The sequence below is a fragment of the Parasteatoda tepidariorum genome, chromosome 6, assembly GCF_982258835.1.
Source record: "Parasteatoda tepidariorum strain Cologne lab strain chromosome 6, Ptep-v5.0, whole genome shotgun sequence".
Lineage (NCBI taxonomy): Eukaryota > Metazoa > Arthropoda > Arachnida > Araneae > Theridiidae > Parasteatoda > Parasteatoda tepidariorum.
The window spans coordinates 31,066,383-31,085,958 of record NC_141760.1 but is presented as its reverse complement, the minus strand read 5'-3'; the positions used below and the strand labels follow the sequence as shown (position 1 = coordinate 31,085,958).

Here is a 19,576-nt window from a genome sequence, read left to right as displayed (position 1 = left end):
GGTTACACATTGCCTTTAACGTAAATTTTTTTTTTGCAACTTGCACTGACTGGACAATTAATAAAAAGGTGTGGCTTTTTGACGTAGCTTTGTTCAAAATAATCTGTTCTTCAAAGTCAAGTTTTGTTTATTGGTTTTAGAAATGAAACTTGAATAAGTTATATCATTATTTGCTTTATTTATTCCAAGCGACGCATTTTGTTTTATTTATTTCAAGCGTTCATAAACATCCTTGTTGATCCATCTTTTTGGATGAACTAATCTCATTGCCACGTTAATACAATAATAATCTGTGTTTAATTTATTTAATGAATTTGATTTTGATTCATTTGAGCATTGTGATTCGTCGATGATTTCGGGAAACTAACCAACAACCTTCTCTGCTGCATTACTGACACATAAAATTTTAAGGTTGTTGTTGTTGTAGTTCATTTACGTCGCACTAGAGCTGCACAATGGGCTATTGGCGACGGTCTAGGAAACATCCCTGAGGATGATCCGAAGACATGCCATCACAATTTTGATCCTCTGCAGAGGAGATGACACCTCCGCTTCGGTAGCTCGACGACCTGCACGCGAAGTTGAGCACTTTACTGTAGAACAGTTTAATGAGGACCAATACCTCACACCCTCGGTCCTTACGCAAACTGATCCAAGTGGTCACCCACCCGCACACTGACCGCAGCCAGTGATGCTTGACTTCGGTGATTTGCTGCTAACAGTGTCTTAACGATCAGTCCACTGCGGGACAAGATTTTACGGATAGTTTTAATGTTAGTCGAGTGTAAAATATACTAACGATGAAACACTTCTTCTCTTGGAATGTGATAAATGTCTGAGAGGTTTTTTAAAGATTAACTACATTTCTTGTCTTTAGCGAAATGCGATAGATGCAATGTCAAGGTTTCAACAAAAGCTCTGCTCATGTTCAATTTGCAAACTAAACACAAGCGGAACACTCCTAAATACTTTAATAGAGCCGTGGTGGGATAGAGCGTTCAGGATAGAGCAGGGGATAGAGCGTTCGCCTTACAATGAGGTGAACCAGGTTCGTATTCCAGCGATGGTTGATCGATACGAATTCCGCTCCTGGCTCGCGCCGATCACAGTGCTGGCGTAAAAATATCCTCATGGTAAACGGATCATGGGTTGTTCCTTTGCAGTTAAGCAAACCGTGGGAGGTTTTAGTGGTTTTCCTCTCAATGTAATGCAAATGCGGATTGGTTCCATTAAAAAGTCCTCCACGAAAGAAAATTTCTCTCAATATTTGATCCAGGAGTTCCCTTATCTTCTGAATTGGGTTCAAAATTACAAGGCTACGGAATTGAACATTAGTAGTCGTAAACCTAAAATTGGATCGGTTATTCAACGACGATTATAAAATAAAATTGAATACTTTCATAAAACTGAGAACTTGACACTTGAATGGAGAAAATTCAGAAGTGTGAAAATAAAACGTACTCAAACTGCAGAAACTATCCCGACTCTCAACTGAGCCCGATACAAATTGCTGCTGATCAGCAACTCTTTCTACGAAGACCTTTATGCCGACAACTGTCTCCAGACAGTCAAACCTGTGTGAACCACCCATGGTCACAAATAATTTGTCTATGGGCACAACACCAACCATCAAACGTACCGAAATGCGATAAAGAGGGTCTTAGGTTTGTTGCCCCAAAATCTATAAAAAAAAATAAAAAAAAAACTTCGCTGTCCCATCTTTTGAGAGAAAAACTTACTTATTTTAGGAGTGATTATGTGTCAGCACCGAAAAGATATCACTGGGGGAAAAAAATTTCTGTTGCAAAACAGTTTTGAACAGATCTTCCTATCGTAGATTTTAAATCTGCAATTGGTTTTTTTCTCCAAGCTACAAATTTTTAATGATAATTTTAGCCAATTTTTAGTTTTTTGTCGAAATGTGCAAGTTTAAAAATCTTATATATAGCAGAAGATCGCAAAAATGTTGTAGTAAAGTTCTAGAAGAGTTAAACATCAGAATAAAAACAGCATAAAAACTCATGCAGGAACCATGCCGCCTTTAGGAGCACTTCCTTATCTTGAACTGTTTCTTCGTTTATCTTCTAAACTAGTAATAATAAGGAAGCGTCCCTAGCTGCGTATGACTGCATTTTTGGGGATGAGTTCCGATGCAATTTTAATCCTGATGTTGAATCCTAACTTCCCTAGAAGTACATCGCAACATTTATGCAACCCCCTGTTACATAACGTTTTTAAACTTGCACAGTTTGACAAAAAATAGACTAAAAGTGTAATTTTAAAAAACAATCAGTAGCTTCAGGAGCAAAACTGATATCATGTTTAAAGTTACCTCATCCGAATTAGTCAAGATCGAGTGTTTGTATAAATGCAGCAAACAATTTGTTCCTCTGTGTAATTATTCAGTTTCTATTTTAAAACGATTCCATCAACTAGTTTACTAACATAAAAATTGCTAAGCATTATATTTTCGCACTTGCGAGATTATTCTTGAAAATATACTGAAAAATATTTATCTTATTAAATGGAATAAATTTTTTGATTGGTGGCAAAAAGTCTTCCGTTCATTTTATTTTATTATATTCTGTTTCTTTCAATTGTTTTTCCATTAGATTTTGTTTCATTCTATTCTAGTTCATTTTTTATCAGTTCATTCTTGTCTATTTTTGTCTAGTTTATTTAATTCTATTTTATTATAGTTTACTCTATTTGATTATATTATATTATACTAGCTGAATACCAGTTCTTCGTACTGAGTGAAAAAAATAAACATTAATTAATCAGTACTGAACAACACTAAGTTTTCGTGACACACGTGGGTCTTTTTGGCAACGAACGTGCTGATCAGTTAGCAAAAGAAGGTACTTCCCTCCCAGCCTCTCCAAACACGGCCCTCACTTACTCTGAATTATTTTCTATCCGCAAATCTAACGTTAATAAAGCTTGGCTTGTTCCACCGGATCACAATTGGTATCCCCGCAAGCGTCCTGGAGGAGCCCTTGACCTTCACGGTACACGTGCCGACCAAACCGCCACCTGTAGAATTGTCAGTAAGCATACTAAGAGCCTCACTTTCAGTGGACAAATTAAACTTTTTCCAACTTGTAAAAAGTGCAACTCCAGCAGGGCTAGTCCTCACCATTTACTTGATTGCCTGGATTTCACCATGAAAGAGATTCTTGAGAGACCTCTCCTTTTTCTCGATTTTTTGAAGACTCATGGATCTGGTTTAGCTCCGCTATCCCAGCTGGGATTGAAAACAACAAGTTTTCGTGAAACTACTGTAGTCACTACTTTTTATTGTAGTGAAGTGTTTTTATTGCTATTAATTAATCAGTACTGAACAACACTAAATTTTCGTGAAACTACTGCAGTCGCTACTTTCTATTGTAGTGAAGAGTTTTTATTGTAGTGTTTTTAAAAAGGTAGTGCAGTGGGTATAGTGCGATACAAAATAAAACAGTTGTAGAGATTCCTGACAACTTTTTTACGTTAGTTTAGTAAAGAAATAGAATTCTAACATAACTAATATTTAGAATTTAATGGGTACAAATCTTCGTGGGTTTGTCAATGGACGTAATTTAAAATGCTTCAGTGACTATGAGTTAACATGAATTGCATCTTTCGAGACACGTTATAACTAATATTTAAGCTAGCCATTTCGAATAATAGATAATTTATCACTTTGGCCACACTTTCACATGCAAATGTATGTACATCCGTGAAACACTGATGTTATTTTAAAGGAAGGAAATATATTTTTAATGTTCTAAATTTTTTAGGGGAAATAAAAGAGCACTTAACAAAATTGCTAATATTTGATAACAATTTCCTAACAATTCTCAAACAAAATAGTCGTTGTCGAGAAACACATAAAAAATTGAAGGTTTCGTAGCGTAACTACCACTATAAATATTGAATACCGATTCACTAGTATATAAGACATGTTAATTTGATTCTGTCAAGAGGTACCTTCTGATAGATGAAGGTTGACACAGTCGATAATTAATTCCCCACATTGGTGACCCGGACGTGATATTCTGTAGTATTATTCTTAATCGATAATGAATCGATTAAGCAAGATGATTATAAATTATTTCTTATATGTTGGATGGCAACAGTCTGGATGAAAAATAGAACAGCTATGGTGAATAAAATATTTGCTAACCTTCTGAATAAGTCTCTCTTGTATTAAGGTGATAAAACAACACTTCAAAGGGTGAAATGCTGTGAGCCTTGCCAGCGTTCTAAAATTCAAAGACACACCAAAGCTCCTCTAGGAACATTCAGTTTACCTGATACTCAATTTCAACAAATACACATCGACATTGGTGACCCGCGGACGGGATATGAACTAGCTAACATGATGGATGGTTCAACAGTTGATTTGCTTAATATAAACTGCTCCAAAAAAAAGAAGGATCTGGTGAAGTAAATAAAGTCTCCCGGTAATGAACAAAATAGAAAAAAAATTAGCGAAGTGCTATAAACAAAAAAAAGAAGAAGAAAAATATTATGAGCAAAAATGTTATAAATAAATAAACAGCATGAATCAACTAGTGGTATCCGTTCATTTAATTCTATCCGAGATAAAATTCTGGAAGGGGAGTAATGTGGCGTAACTTCCACTATAAATATTGAATACTGATTCACTAGTATAGAAGACACGTTAACTTGATTCTGTTAAGAGGTACCTTTTGATAGATGAAGGTTGACATAGTCGATAATTAATTCCCCACAGTTTAATGAGAGAATTGAAAATAACAATGTTTTAGAATACAAACTGGCTCATGTAAACATGAATAACTATTTCTTAATAATTCCTCCTTTTTAATGTTAGCCATTTTTTTTTTCAAAACCATTTTGAACGTGGTGTAAAGTAAGTTGTCCTGCGAAATTCGTCTCTTTAAAGTAGATAAGTAGCTACTACATTTTGATTGTAGTTTGTAGTCACTACATTTAAAAAAAAGTCGTTGTAGTAGTAATGTAATAAAGTAGTTTGTACCGTTACCCCTTTGGCTGTGATCTCAAAATTTAAATTTAGTAACGGTTACCCAGGTTTTTTAGTAGACAAATATCTAATGAATTACAGAAAACTTCTAACATTTAAAACTCATTTTTATTGCACCTCTAAATCTTCAAAAACATAATTTCACACATTTCCAAATGCCAACATGGGAATAAACATTTATACATTAATTAAAACAAAAATGCAACCTTAAAACACTCAAGCATAACCTTCAACTTCTACAGTTCAAAAAAAAGACATTTATAAAATAAACTTCATTTAACATTTCTAAAAACCCAGACTTGGTATATGATATCTATAAATTACACTTAAATGCTGATTGTTCTCCTACACAAAAAAAAACACAACATAACAGTTCAGAATTTTCGGTAAATGATTCCTCTAAAGTGTTAACGAAATAAAATTTAAAGTTTTATAAGTACCCTACGGAATTTACTGCTTTCACTCTGGAACCGCCCACCGGAAATGTAGATGAACTCATGGACAAACTCCTCGGCTAGGATCTCGAAATTTCTCCAGTTATTCTAATTTCAAGCGACTTAGGCATGCAGAAGGGGGACACCGGACGTCCAGCATAGATTCCCTCGGACTTGGCCCATCGTCTCGAGGATATCGGCTTTTGGCTAATCTCGGTAGTCCTTCCCGCTAGAAACTTCAGTTTAGCTTTCCCTAAGGTTACGATCCACCATCTCCGACATACTGTCACGAACCACTCCTTCAGCGGACAAACTCCGTATCCCCAGGATACTGCTCTGGTTAACTGCTTACTACTGGTACTGCAACTGCTACTACCCTTAGCCACATTCGTCGCTTCTCTTTTATCCTCCCTTCAACAAGGCGAAAGAATCTAGACTGACCTGTTTACCACGTCCAGAGTCATCCCGCATCCGGCGGACGTCAGAACCAAAAAAAAAGATCCCTGAGAAAAGCCGTCATAAATCCACCAATACCCTATACAAGTTATAATACCATCCTCAATAAATATTAATAAATTTAGTTACATAGATTTCACCCCAAAAATCTCTTTTTAAAAGACTAATTCAAAATTTCTAAAAAAAAATATTATTACGATTGAATTTGCATTTTATCATAGTGGTGCCATTTACAGAAAAATAACTTATCTTTAAAAGTATTGAAAAAAACCTATAATAAATTTCAATTTATTACAATACCATCGCCTCACTGAAAAAAAATTAAAATACTTTTAATTTTTTGAAACATTATAGCACTGTTGGTTAAAATGACCTGGAACCTTATCAAGAAAACTAAAGTACTGGTCTTACACAAAAAATTCCGTTTTTCCTTTTCTTTTAAGCTGTTTATAAATAATTCCTACTTAAAGTTCAAAATCTCCAAAAGCACCACGCGGCTTTAAACCTACTTTTAGATCTTTATCACTAAAATCAAATCTGACCCTAACAATGTGCACCTTGCAAGGAAACAGAAAAGAGGAATCAAATATGCGCCAAAGTAGTTTAAACTACACTTAACTTTAAAAAACATTATAACTCAGATTTACACTTAGCAATACCTTTTCCAGCGGCCCATAGGGGGTCAGGAAAAGATTGTACAGCAACGTTATCAATCTTCAGCTTTCAAATTTTAAGCATCGAAACATTCATAATCTACATTTTCAAAATAACATTAAAAAAAAACAAAAATGGGACAAACCCAGTTTTGACTGATTGCATACATCATTACAAATGCCAGTGGAGACCTACACTTCACACTTATGTACATAAAAGGACCGTGGTCCACCTGAAAACAAAAAACAGTCTCCACCGACCTACTACATTCCGGCTTATGTAACCAAAATATGCACCGCCAGATATAAACTCCTCCTCCATATTTGGAGAACATTTGACATTCCACCCCAAAACATTTATAACCCAATTTAAAACAAGAAAAATTTAGTTGCACCCCCCTCTTACAAATTCTAATTTCTTATGACCCGTCCATTTACTCGTTGTCTTAAGTTATAACGAGGTTGCGGAAAAGGCACGAATTTACCTGTCTCATACAGTAGATTTTCTGGAGCAGGTGTCTCTACTCTTTCCCTATCTATACTGCCACTGATTTGGTCACCGAACCCACTATCTCTGGATCGCAAAATTTCCAATCTTTGCTCCGCCTTTGCCACATTCTCCACATGAACAACCCTAGTATAGCCAAAATTTTTTGTATGTTGGATTTTCAAAGTGACCGGAGATATGACTTCAATCACCCTGAAAGGGCCCTCATTAAATTTAGCAAATTTCTTGCACTGGTTTTTCTTTAACACAGGATTGAACCAGTATACTTCATCCCCTGTTTGGAAATTATATTGTTTGACGTTTTTGTCTCTACGAGCTTTTCTATTTTCTGCAGAATAATCTAGATTTTCCCTCGCTAATGCCTAAGTACTATGCAATTTACCAAGTAAATCTTTGGCAAAGTCCTCAGCACCCGCGTAAGAGAAAGGTTCATGATTCCTAAGAAATTCCAGCGGCAAAGTTAATTTCCTACAATATGTTAACAGTGCCGGAGTACTTGCAACGTTAAAAGGGAAAAATTGCCAGGTATAAATACGCCCGTTTGACCATCCTGTGGCGAAAGCTTATCTTTAGGACACATATTCGGTTACAACTCAAATTTCACAAACACACTATTAATTGAATATATCCGAACTTGTTTACGTCTATTTCAAAAACTGGGAATATATAAATACACTCAAATATGATACAACTTTAAAACACATAAAAAGTCAAATGTTAGCATCTGGAAATGCAAAAGATTGCAGCACCCATTTAGGCCCTATCTATTAAATTTGCCTATCCTGGTCACGGCACCAATTTGTACCGTTACCCCTTTGGCTGTGATCTCAAAATTTAAATTTAGTAACGGTTACCCAGGTTTTTTAGTAGACAAATATCTAATGAATTACAGAAAACTTCTAACATTTAAAACTCATTTTTATTGCACCTCTAAATCTTCAAAAACATAATTTCACACATTTCCAAATGCCAACATGGGAATAAACATTTATACATTAATTAAAACAAAAATGCAACCTTAAAACACTCAAGCATAACCTTCAACTTCTACAGTTCAAAAAAAAGACATTTATAAAATAAACTTCATTTAACATTTCTAAAAACCCAGACTTGGTATATGATATCTATAAATTACACTTAAATGCTGATTGTTCTCCTACACAAAAAAAAACACAACATAACAGTTCAGAATTTTCGGTAAATGATTCCTCTAAAGTGTTAACGAAATAAAATTTAAAGTTTTATAAGTACCCTACGGAATTTACTGCTTTCACTCTGGAACCGCCCACCGGAAATGTAGATGAACTCATGGACAAACTCCTCGGCTAGGATCTCGAAATTTCTCCAGTTATTCTAATTTCAAGCGACTTAGGCATGCAGAAGGGGGACACCGGACGTCCAGCATAGATTCCCTCGGACTTGGCCCATCGTCTCGAGGATATCGGCTTTTGGCTAATCTCGGTAGTCCTTCCCGCTAGAAACTTCAGTTTAGCTTTCCCTAAGGTTACGATCCACCATCTCCGACATACTGTCACGAACCACTCCTTCAGCGGACAAACTCCGTATCCCCAGGATACTGCTCTGGTTAACTGCTTACTACTGGTACTGCAACTGCTACTACCCTTAGCCACATTCGTCGCTTCTCTTTTATCCTCCCTTCAACAAGGCGAAAGAATCTAGACTGACCTGTTTACCACGTCCAGAGTCATCCCGCATCCGGCGGACGTCAGAACCAAAAAAAAAGATCCCTGAGAAAAGCCGTCATAAATCCACCAATACCCTATACAAGTTATAATACCATCCTCAATAAATATTAATAAATTTAGTTACATAGATTTCACCCCAAAAATCTCTTTTTAAAAGACTAATTCAAAATTTCTAAAAAAAAATATTATTACGATTGAATTTGCATTTTATCATAGTGGTGCCATTTACAGAAAAATAACTTATCTTTAAAAGTATTGAAAAAAACCTATAATAAATTTCAATTTATTACAAGTTGTAGTTATAGTAAACGGCGAAAATAATGTAGTTTTTCAACCACAAGTTCGATGTTATGTTATGTTATGTTATGTTATGTTATGTTATGTTATAAGCCAGTTAAGCTATTCTAGATATAGTTCTATAATTTTTATTATATCTACATGAAATATTTATATCAATATTGTGAAAAAAAAACTCTAACGTAATTATAGTCACATTAAGAAAACTGAAACTGCTTGATATTTATCTCCAGACTTTTCTAGTAACCCTAAAAGAGCTAGCTATGATTAGATAAGTTTTTTTCATTGACGTAGAAAAAATAATAAACAAAAAGACATTTATTACGGGAGTGGTGGGTGAGAGGGAACAGAATTTTTGACCCACAGCTCATCTTGACTTTTTCGCTTCCTGCTCCTTAGCTTGCGAAACAAGGTCGTCGTCCTGATCCAACATTCTGCTGACGGACATCTTATTCAATGACAGGCATTTTAAGCAGATGTCATGTTGTTAATGCTGCCATTTTCTTTTTCTGAAATAAAATAAGAATGCTGAAGAAGAATCTGTAATAATTGGAATTATATCTAGCGTATCGTCTGCGGAAGACAGCAGACGATTTCAACCACAATATTATGGAAATTTTTCAGATGGAGTGATAGTTGAATGATTATAGGGTTTCAGTCACGTGATAAAAAACGTGTTTGACATTAAAATGGAAAACTAACAAAGTTTGCGTTTTGAAAACGCCACTATATCCAGGAAATGATTTATTCATTCCGTTGATACGAAATTGCTTGGTGCATACTATAAAGTCTAAAACTATTAAAAAATAATTGGCTAGCAAAAGCATGAATAAAAGTAAAAATATTAAATAAATAATGGGCTAGCAAAAGCATGGATATAATAAAATAAACACATAAAGAGATAAATGAAAAAATAAAAGCAAGCCATAATTGGGTATAATATGAAAAAAGCACAGCTACTTCTACTTACTAGGAATAACATTTACCTTTTAGTTTAATTAATAAACTGAGTTTTAAATATGCTTACTAAATTCATAAACTTCGGTAAAACTACAATATAAATTATTTCCAAAGGAACTAGACTAATACAATTCCAACCTGACGAGTAGCGACTTATAACAAGACACTTCGTTTGATGCTTTTACTTGTTGCTAGAAATCAGTTTCGCAGAAAATGCTGTTTACTAGTTAAATTTGGTAGGAATAACACGATCTGTGACGTAGGCTATAGTTTTCCCAATTTTTAAGACAAAATGAGACATTTTTTAGAACAACAGAGTTGTTGGTTTTTTATAGATTCGTTTTGGAATTAGTGTTTTCTTATAGCCAGTTACGGGTTTTTCTAGTTTGTTTTACAAGATTGTAACTATCCCGTTACTAGTACTTCATATTTGTTACTGTTTGTGTTGTTTGTGAGTAAAAGCTGTTTTTTTAATAAAAACAGAACTATTATTTATATAGCGTGATACGTTGCAACACATATATGAAAATTTTACATTATTGAATATTATACATTAAAAAATAATATATATGTGGTATGTATACAGTATAATAGTATATATACAGTGCGCATAAAAATATATCACCCTGAATAACTTTTGTTCCAATGACTGAAATTTCACGAACTGAATGCCGATCATAAGGGCTCAAAAGGCCTTTCTCAAATATGCTCATAAATAAGAGCAGACGATATTTCAAGTTACGATATCAGAAGCAAAAACGAACTGTCTGTGAATAAGCATATCTTTTTTTTAACGGATTTGAATTTTCGACTATCAAAATACTGAGGGTAGCCGCAATCTGGAAAACAGTTTAGTCAGGAGAGCAGTTTGGTCGAACACCATATCTCAGAAAGCTTTTATTTTTGCTCACTCTTAAAGAATTCACTAATAATGGTGGCAAAATATCGTAAGATAATTTGCCACGATTCAGATAATCACGAAATCAGGTAAAAATTAATTTTTAATAATTACTTATTATTTCTTGTTATTTTATTTAAAGAATAAAAAATAGACAAAAAATTTGAATTTTAATGTATGCAAATGTTTACACCATTTTAAACTTTTTAATTTTTAATGACAAAATGCAACGTTTGAGCGAAATTATTCGAATAGTTTATCAGCAATAAAAAAAATTTTGAAAAAGCTTATTTTTATGTAGAAGATATGGAAGTGTATCGCTAGACTCTATATCGAAGTTACACTAAGGTAAAGATATGATTGCACTTAAACTTAAACAATATATATGGGACAATAATTATTCTAAACTAAATTTTTACTTTTAGTGTAATGTAAATTTTAATTTAAGCACTTATGTTACACAGAATTTTTAACGATGTACGATTGGAGTAATACGAACTTCCATTTAAATGATTTGCATAACAAACTTCCCTTTATACTTGAAAAATATTTTAATTATAATAAGTTTTTAATCAAGAATATATTTGTCTCAATTTATTTTATCCATGAATAATCCAAAAAAAATCATTTTTTATAAATTTAAAACCGTCGTTGAACAGCTGACCTGATTTTGGGCTTACACTACTAATTTCAACTCCGTAGCCTTGTAACTAACCCAATCCAGAAGACAAGATAACTCCTGAATCAAGTATTGGGAGAAATTTGCATTCGTGAGGACTTTTCGATGGAACTAACCCCTCATCTCCGTTACATGGAGAGAAAAACCACGAAAACCTCCAACAGTTAGGACTCAACCCCGGGATCCGTCTACCACTGAGGATATATTACGTCAGCACTGTTGTCTGTGCGAGCCGGGTGCGGAATTCGTATCGACCAGCCATCGCTGGGATTCGCACCCTCTTCACCTCATTGGATAGCGAATGCTCTTTCTCTGAGCCACCGCTGCTCTCTAAGAAGGTATTCAAAAATTTGAAGTACTGATGTTCGAAACAATCATTTAAAGCAAATTTGATCCGAACAAAATGCAAATTACTATTGCCCGTTGATATAATTAAGTTTTTAATAAGCGAGATACTTAGCTAGAGTGATGAAATGCTTTCATATATGCTTTGCAACAATTAATAAAAAATAATAAAAAAATCCCTCTAATAAATATATTCATTAAATCATTATTATTAAGATATTAATAATTAAATCATTATTTAAACATTACCTACTATTTTTTACCACCAAATATTGTAAGTAAATATAATGATAATTAAATTAATATTTTATACATAACTATATTTTATCCGCGAATATTATACACAGAAATCAAAATCAAATAACAATTATGAAGCAAACAGGATATTAAAATAAATTAACGGATTATGAAACAAACAGGTTGTCAAAATTAATAAACGGGTACATAATCAGTGAATATCCTAATTGTCAATAACGTCATTTATTCAAACATCTTTTTGGAATTAAAAAAATTGGTCGGTGTCATTAAATCACTTATACTATGTTTAATAACTTATTCTATGTTTATGCCACATTAATGCCATTGAGTCCCTTTTTAGAGCAAGCTCTAAAAATTCATCGCAAGCTCACATTAATTAGCTTCCTGCTTAAATTGGCCATAAATTGTTTTTAAGAATTTCATGAACTAGCTGAATACCTGTGGAAGAAGTAAATAATCATTAAATCGGTATTAATCAACATTACGAAATCATCCACAAAAACTGAAAGAAATTTAACGACAAATATATAATTATATACCGCTAAAACAATTCCAATTTTTTATATAACTAATTGTTGCCCTTACCGGTGTCCTTAAATTATCAGATTAAGTAAAACGTTGTCTTCAGGAATTCTTCCCATCAAAATAAAAATTACTTGTATTCAGTATCAATTTGACATAATACTATTGCTCGAAATCGAATTGTTGAATTGCTCAAAATTGTAAATCGAATTGTTGAATTGCTCGAATTGTTTAATTAAGTAAGCCATAAAAACCTGTTTCCACAGAGACATCATAGTACTAATATTAGTATATTTAGTAGGGGAGAGGGGGGCACATGTGAACGAATTTTTTTATTTCTTCATTTTTCAAAAAATATCATCCATTTCTCACAGTAAAGAAGTCCATATGTTTAAATAGTCTTTTCTTTGTCTTATGGAATTTTTTGAGATTTTTCAATAAAATATTTCCTTACTTTATGATATTTTAGAAAAATGACTTCAATTGTTCACATGTGCCCCTATTGGGGGCACATGTGAACATGCCTGGGGCACATTGAACAAGATTAAAAACACAAAGCAATCATCATATTTCAACGAAAAAAATCTTTAAAATAACAGATTTAGATACGCATTATACTGAAAGGGTTGTAGCTTACTGTGTAAATTTAAATTGTGCAACAGTACTGTCAATAAGAAAATAATTTTTCAGCTGTACAATAATTTTTCCGCTGTTGGGTTTTTCGCAACTTCATGTTCCTCAGGAGTTGTAATGGGCCTTTTTCTTTCTTCTCTAATACTCTTTCATGCTTTTTTTTCATTTTCTCTATCTTTTCATTTGTAGCTTTAGCAATTCTATATTTCTCAAGTGTATCAGTTAGAATGCGCGATGCGCGATCGACCATTTAATAAAAAATAAAAAGAATTTAAAAAAATTAATAAATTAATTATGGAAAATTAAATAATAATAATTTTAAATGCATACACATTTCTTAAACTTAAAATATCATGAAGATAATAATCTTAATACTATGTAGGGGCACATGTGAACTGTTCACATCTGCCCCAGATGTTTCATTCACAAGTGCCCCATCATCCTTCTTAAACCTAATTTGAAAAATAAGAAATTTTTAATTGAGTAAAAAAATAAAAAAAATTCATAAACTTACCTGAATGTTCATATAATGATTTGCAATAGTTAATTTTAGTTTATTAGTTGATTTATACTATGCTTTCACTTGAAGAAGCGAGTGATTATATTATATACAACACCAGCTGATACAAAGAAATTGTCAGAATAGAACAACAAAATGTCTCATTGTTCTGAAAGTTTTGCTGAGAGGTAGGACTAGTGCTGCCTTCAATTGAAAATTTTTCAAGATTTTTTATTTCGAATCATATTAGTAAAACATACCATGTTCACATTTGCCCCCTGTTCACATGTGCCCCCTCTCCCCTACTTATTAAAACACAACAATTAACGTAAATGCAGTAATGCATATTGCTAGAATTAATTAAGCATCATAGACGTCAGTAATAAGTAAAGCATTCCCGCTACCGCCAGTTTCGCAACAGCGAGTCATGGTTAAGGATCCCTTATTTTGTGACTAATGGCATGATTGTGGCAATGTGGTCAGCATTGCGAACAGGCCGTCTTTACTTTACAGGCGACAAGCTGATACCCATCGATCTCAAGCTGGGTGAACTTCAAGACGTCAGTGGGAATCGAACCCAGTTCCTCACTGTGACAGTTCCATGCATTAACCACTGCAGCATCGTGGCTCGGCGTCAATAATAATGAGGCACTTTTTTGATGTTTTTTTTTTAAATAAATACGTACTTTTTCACCAGTCATCAGTTTTTTAGTACAAAATTGTTTTTTTAATTTTAATTTGTACCTATTACGAAAATTAAACAACATTGGCTCCCATAACAATATGGCAATTTTTTTGCAATTTATATATTCGAATAAGTATCTTTTCTTCCTTAATTTAGCATTTCAATACAAAGCTTTTTTTTATTTCAATTTGTACCAATTACCAAAATCTAGTAATTGTATTCCTGGAAATTAGTTGGTAACGACGCTAATATTTTTATAATTATTTTTGACAAACTAAGGCAAACTAAGTTTTTATTTTTTCAAAAGTAAAAAATTATTCTAAATAAATACTTAACGTATTCAACACTATTTAAATTGTTATTTCAGGCAATCTAACAAAATGAATAATAACTATGCTGCCATAAGTAGAAAAATACCCGAGTTTATGGTACCGCATAAGAGAAACATAAATACATAGATTATTAGATGTTTATTCCGGTACGGCTTCATACAGTGAGATTTATCATAATCTGTCCAACTGAATAAAAGAAAGATTGACTTTACATGTAGTTTCAAATAAAATGTGGTATTCAGAATTTGCCATAATATTTGCATGCCTCAATTGCGATAATTTCATTTCTATTTCATTAGTTTTTGTTAAGTTTCCACGAATTAAATTTATACACACACTCTTTAAAGGCGCAAGTATCACAAATTGCTTCTAAACATCTAACTTTTTTTTAATGACCGCTATTTTTATACAGCATAGAACACAAGATTTCATTTTTTAGATTTTAAAATCTGAAATCGCAGTAGCTCGTGTGCTTCCTGTCTATAACTTTTTATTAAAATTTGTTGCGCGACAATGGTTTAAAAAAATCTCTGAGTCATTAATAATAAAACATAGAATAAATTATATATAACAAAGAAAATAGAATAATTGACCGATTTTTTTTTATGTTCAAAAAATGCTTGAACATGTGATGCTACTCATATCATAAAGTTTAAATCCCTTAATAATCTTTAAAATATTATAAAATAGATTTGATTTTCCTATATTAAGGTAAATATATTATTTCGTGAGACATTTAACAATTTATTTTTATAATTTACTTCACTTTAATAGCTATTAATGCTGATTTATAAAATAAAATTTTCATTGAACTCATTACTGCAACTTAACTTATTTCTTCTGTTCTTAAATTTAACTATTGCAAGCATAAGAAAATTTTACATTTAAATAATAAAGCTCCTAAACTATGCTATTAGTTTTCATATTTCATATATTTATTTCATTAACTCTCAGAAAATATAATAAAGGAAATATATACTTAACTAAAATCGTAGAATTCTTTTTATTTAAACTTTGCAGTCAGACACAATATGAAAAGTAGCAAAACAAGCCTGATGAAAGACAAGAATAGTTTTGCAACACTCATATGCAATGAATGCATAATTTCTAGAAACTTTTACGATTTGAAAATTTTGAAATTTTTAATGCTTTCTCTTTTAATGATCATTAAAAATTTATAATGAGGAATTTCGAAAGCATAGTAAAACTTTATGTATGTCCATTAAATTCAAAACAGTTCGTTCAAATCCTCAGTAAATCTCTTCTGTTTATAAACCATAAAACAATGTGTTATATTTTAATACATTTTAATTTCGATCAGCTTGTATCGATACCATCTTTATTATTGCAACTACATTCCGGATATTACAGTGATAACAGTTTTATTACCTAGATATTCTTTTAATAATAAACAAGTATTCGGCGTATATTACTGTTCTTACATTTCCTGAGTGTTAAATTTCAAATTATGCAACAGATCATACAAAAGACATTCATATCAATCTATGTAAATAAAAATTAAGTTGGTTTGTGATAAGTTACTCATCGTTCTTAAAACGTACAGAATAATTTTAATTTTATGACCTTTCATTATATCTAGACGTCTCAAATCGGTCACCGATGCACACTTTTCCATTTGAACTAAAGTTCGACTACGAATCTAAGACTCACTTATGCTTTTACGGCCAATGAAAGTCTTATGATATCAAACTGAAAACCCTACTACGCACTAAACATCCAAAAGTTGTACTGTGGATGTTTTAAGACTGGTCTAAAGCATCACAAACATAAGGAATAATAGTTGTTTTTCATAATTTTGTGCAAATACTAACTAAAACGATTTTAGTAATAATGTGTAAATACAAATGAAAACGATTTCGAAAAATTTCATATCTATGCTTTTAATGTTCCAAAGTGATTACTAGATTTGAAATATACATTAAATATACATAATAAAATATACATAGTCCACATGAAATCCGACTAAGTTAATTTCAAATATACATAAAAATCTAATGTCGAAATGTCTTTTATTTAATGTAAACTTCATTCTTGTGGCACACGTCATTTGAAAACAGCCAATAGTATAGCTTTGTTTCCTTCACATAACGAAAATGGTTTCAAGATATGGAATGTTTGAATAATTGGTTAAAAGATTTTTCATTTATCAAACATTTATTGTAAACATCATAAATTTGTTTCATCAACAAATATGCCAAGCAAATAATCAGAAATAAATAAATATCAAATCCAGTGAAACTTGTAGTTAGGCAGTTTATTGAGTCACATATTTGGCATCAGATAGAGTTAAATTCTTGATCCTTTTTCTCAGATTTTTCAATGTCTCTAAATTGATAATAAGAGAGCTTAGGCATATTAGGATATATTTTGAAAAGATCCGAATTCCCGAGTTAAACCCACTGATGGTCGTAATTGTAAAAAGTCGTATTTTAGCGTGCAGTCTTCTCAGCATAACAAAACCTGTTTTTCCATGGAATTAGATTGGTAAATAGTGTATGAGGGAGAAACATTCTCCCAGTTTTGCCCATTTTCTGAACCGCCAATGGATTTTAAAGAATACGTTCCATTCGGCTGTAAGTTCAGAACATTAATTTATTTTACAAATTCTTAATTCATCCTTCGTAATATTTTTCAACTTATTCCTCAGAATTCATAATTGTAGAGCTTAGAATAAAAACATTTTAATATATTTTGAGGATAGACAAATTTTCTGGTTTTAAGAACATGTTCCATCCGGCTGTAAATCTACAACACTAACGTGCTCTTTAAAATCGTAATTCATTTTTGGAAAAAATTTTCAACTAATTCCTCAAAATTGATCATTCAAGAGCTTAGATATAAAAAAAAAGACATGTTAAAATATTTTTTGAAAATACCTAAATTTCCTGGCTATAAGAACATGCTCTATCTGGCTAAAAATATATAATAATAATGTATTCTTCAAAATAGTATCTCATTCTTTGAGAAATTTTTTCAATTAAATCTTCAGAATTGCTAATTGAAGAGCATAGATAACTCATAATTGGAGAAACTTCATAACTAATTCCTCAGAGTTGATAATTCAAAAATTTATATGGAAAACTTGTTACATCTTGAATTAAATTTCTAGATTTTTAAGAACATGTTCTGGTTAGCTGTAAGTATAGAGAAAAAATTTATTCTGTCAGATCTTTAAGTAAGGTGGTTTTCAACCAAAAAAGAATAATAATGATTCGTAAGCAGCCAATGATTTTGCATTATTTAAAATGTTGACTTCTTACGCTTATAAATTTTAAGACAGGTTTTCTTTTATTCGCCGAAGTTTAACTTTTTTAAAAACACATTTCTTAAACATGCATACACTTCTTAAAAAATCTTGGACATGCTTTTCAGAAAACATTATTTACAAAAGATCGTTTTTGGATTAAGTGCACGTTAAAAAATTGCAGGAATTGTTACGGCAGTAAAAATTGTTACTATTACTAGAAACTCGTTGGAGAACTCATTTCTACTGCTGCTTAGGAGTTCGGCATAATTGCTGTATTCTACTAGGTAGCAAGTTTTAACAAATTTAAAAAGAATTAATTTAATTTGAGCAATTTTTTTTACTGAAAATATTAAAGCAGATATTTCCTATAGGTATTTTATATTCTGCAAACAACAACAACAAAAATGTCTTTATGCACCACAAACTACAGGTACAATATTTAAAATTACAGTTAGCACAAATAGAACTTTGCAGCATTAGGTGTCAATTTTCGAAATGCCTCAATTGATTCAACTGTTTTTTATGATAGAAAAGCAAATAAAATAAATTCTAGCGTTTGAAATCCTAGTATCCTAAAATTTTAATATATGAAAAATTTATATTTTGAGAAAAGACTAAATCTCACCATAAATCTTATGTTTTAAAATTGAAAACACAATATTTTGGATTACAGTTTTTAAAAAAACAGTATTCTATTTTTAGACACCGCCTACAAAAGCCACTAACATAAAAACAAGATGATTTTATGTATTTATTATTTGGTTACAAGCAAAATATTTATAAATAGTTATTTGGTCACAAATCAAACATTTTTTTATAAATTTTGTTATTTGTTCACAAATCAGGTATTTTTAACTAATCGTTTTAATTATTGTTGAATATTTTCTGTACACAAATTTTTATATAGCATCATAAGTAGTTCTTCAGACTAAAATACAAATTTAAAAGAAATTAATAAAAACTGCCTAAGAATTAAAAATTCATATCAAATTATTGTCTCTGATAAAATTGTAACTGTTCATTATTTTTTCTTAGGATTAATAATTGTTTTTAAAAAAATGTTTTTAAATTAAAATGTATAAAATGTTTTTAAATTAAAATGTATAAAATGTTTTTAAATTAAAATGTATAAAATGTTTTCCTCCAGAACTATTTAGCACACAAGACTACAGCTGTTTATTCTGAAAGTTTATGAAAGATATAATTCTAATATTTTTTCTGTTATTAAAAACAAAACAAAAATGATAATTAAGAATTCGGGAAAATTTTAATTACAGAAACTATATTCCTCGCTCGTGGCTAAACATTTAAACCCACAGTGTACCAAACTTCAGCTATTGCACTATTTTTAAGAAGTCTAATTAAAAAACTTAGAAAAATGATGAATAGTTTGAATAATTTAAAATCCAAAAATGAATCAATAATTTTAAGT

At 31.6% G+C, this 19,576-nt stretch overlaps 1 protein-coding gene across 1 annotated transcript in view; it reads right to left on the bottom strand.

The window, feature by feature from the left end:
- LOC107439606 (uncharacterized) overlaps window positions 1-15,985 on the bottom strand; it is a 45,141-nt gene extending 29,156 nt beyond the window's left edge. The window contains exon 1 of the mRNA XM_071178859.2: window positions 15,861-15,985. The gene's annotated coding sequence lies outside the window, so the exon portion shown is untranslated. The remainder of the gene's footprint in view (window positions 1-15,860) is intronic.
- Between the last annotated feature and the right edge of the window lie 3,591 nt (window positions 15,986-19,576).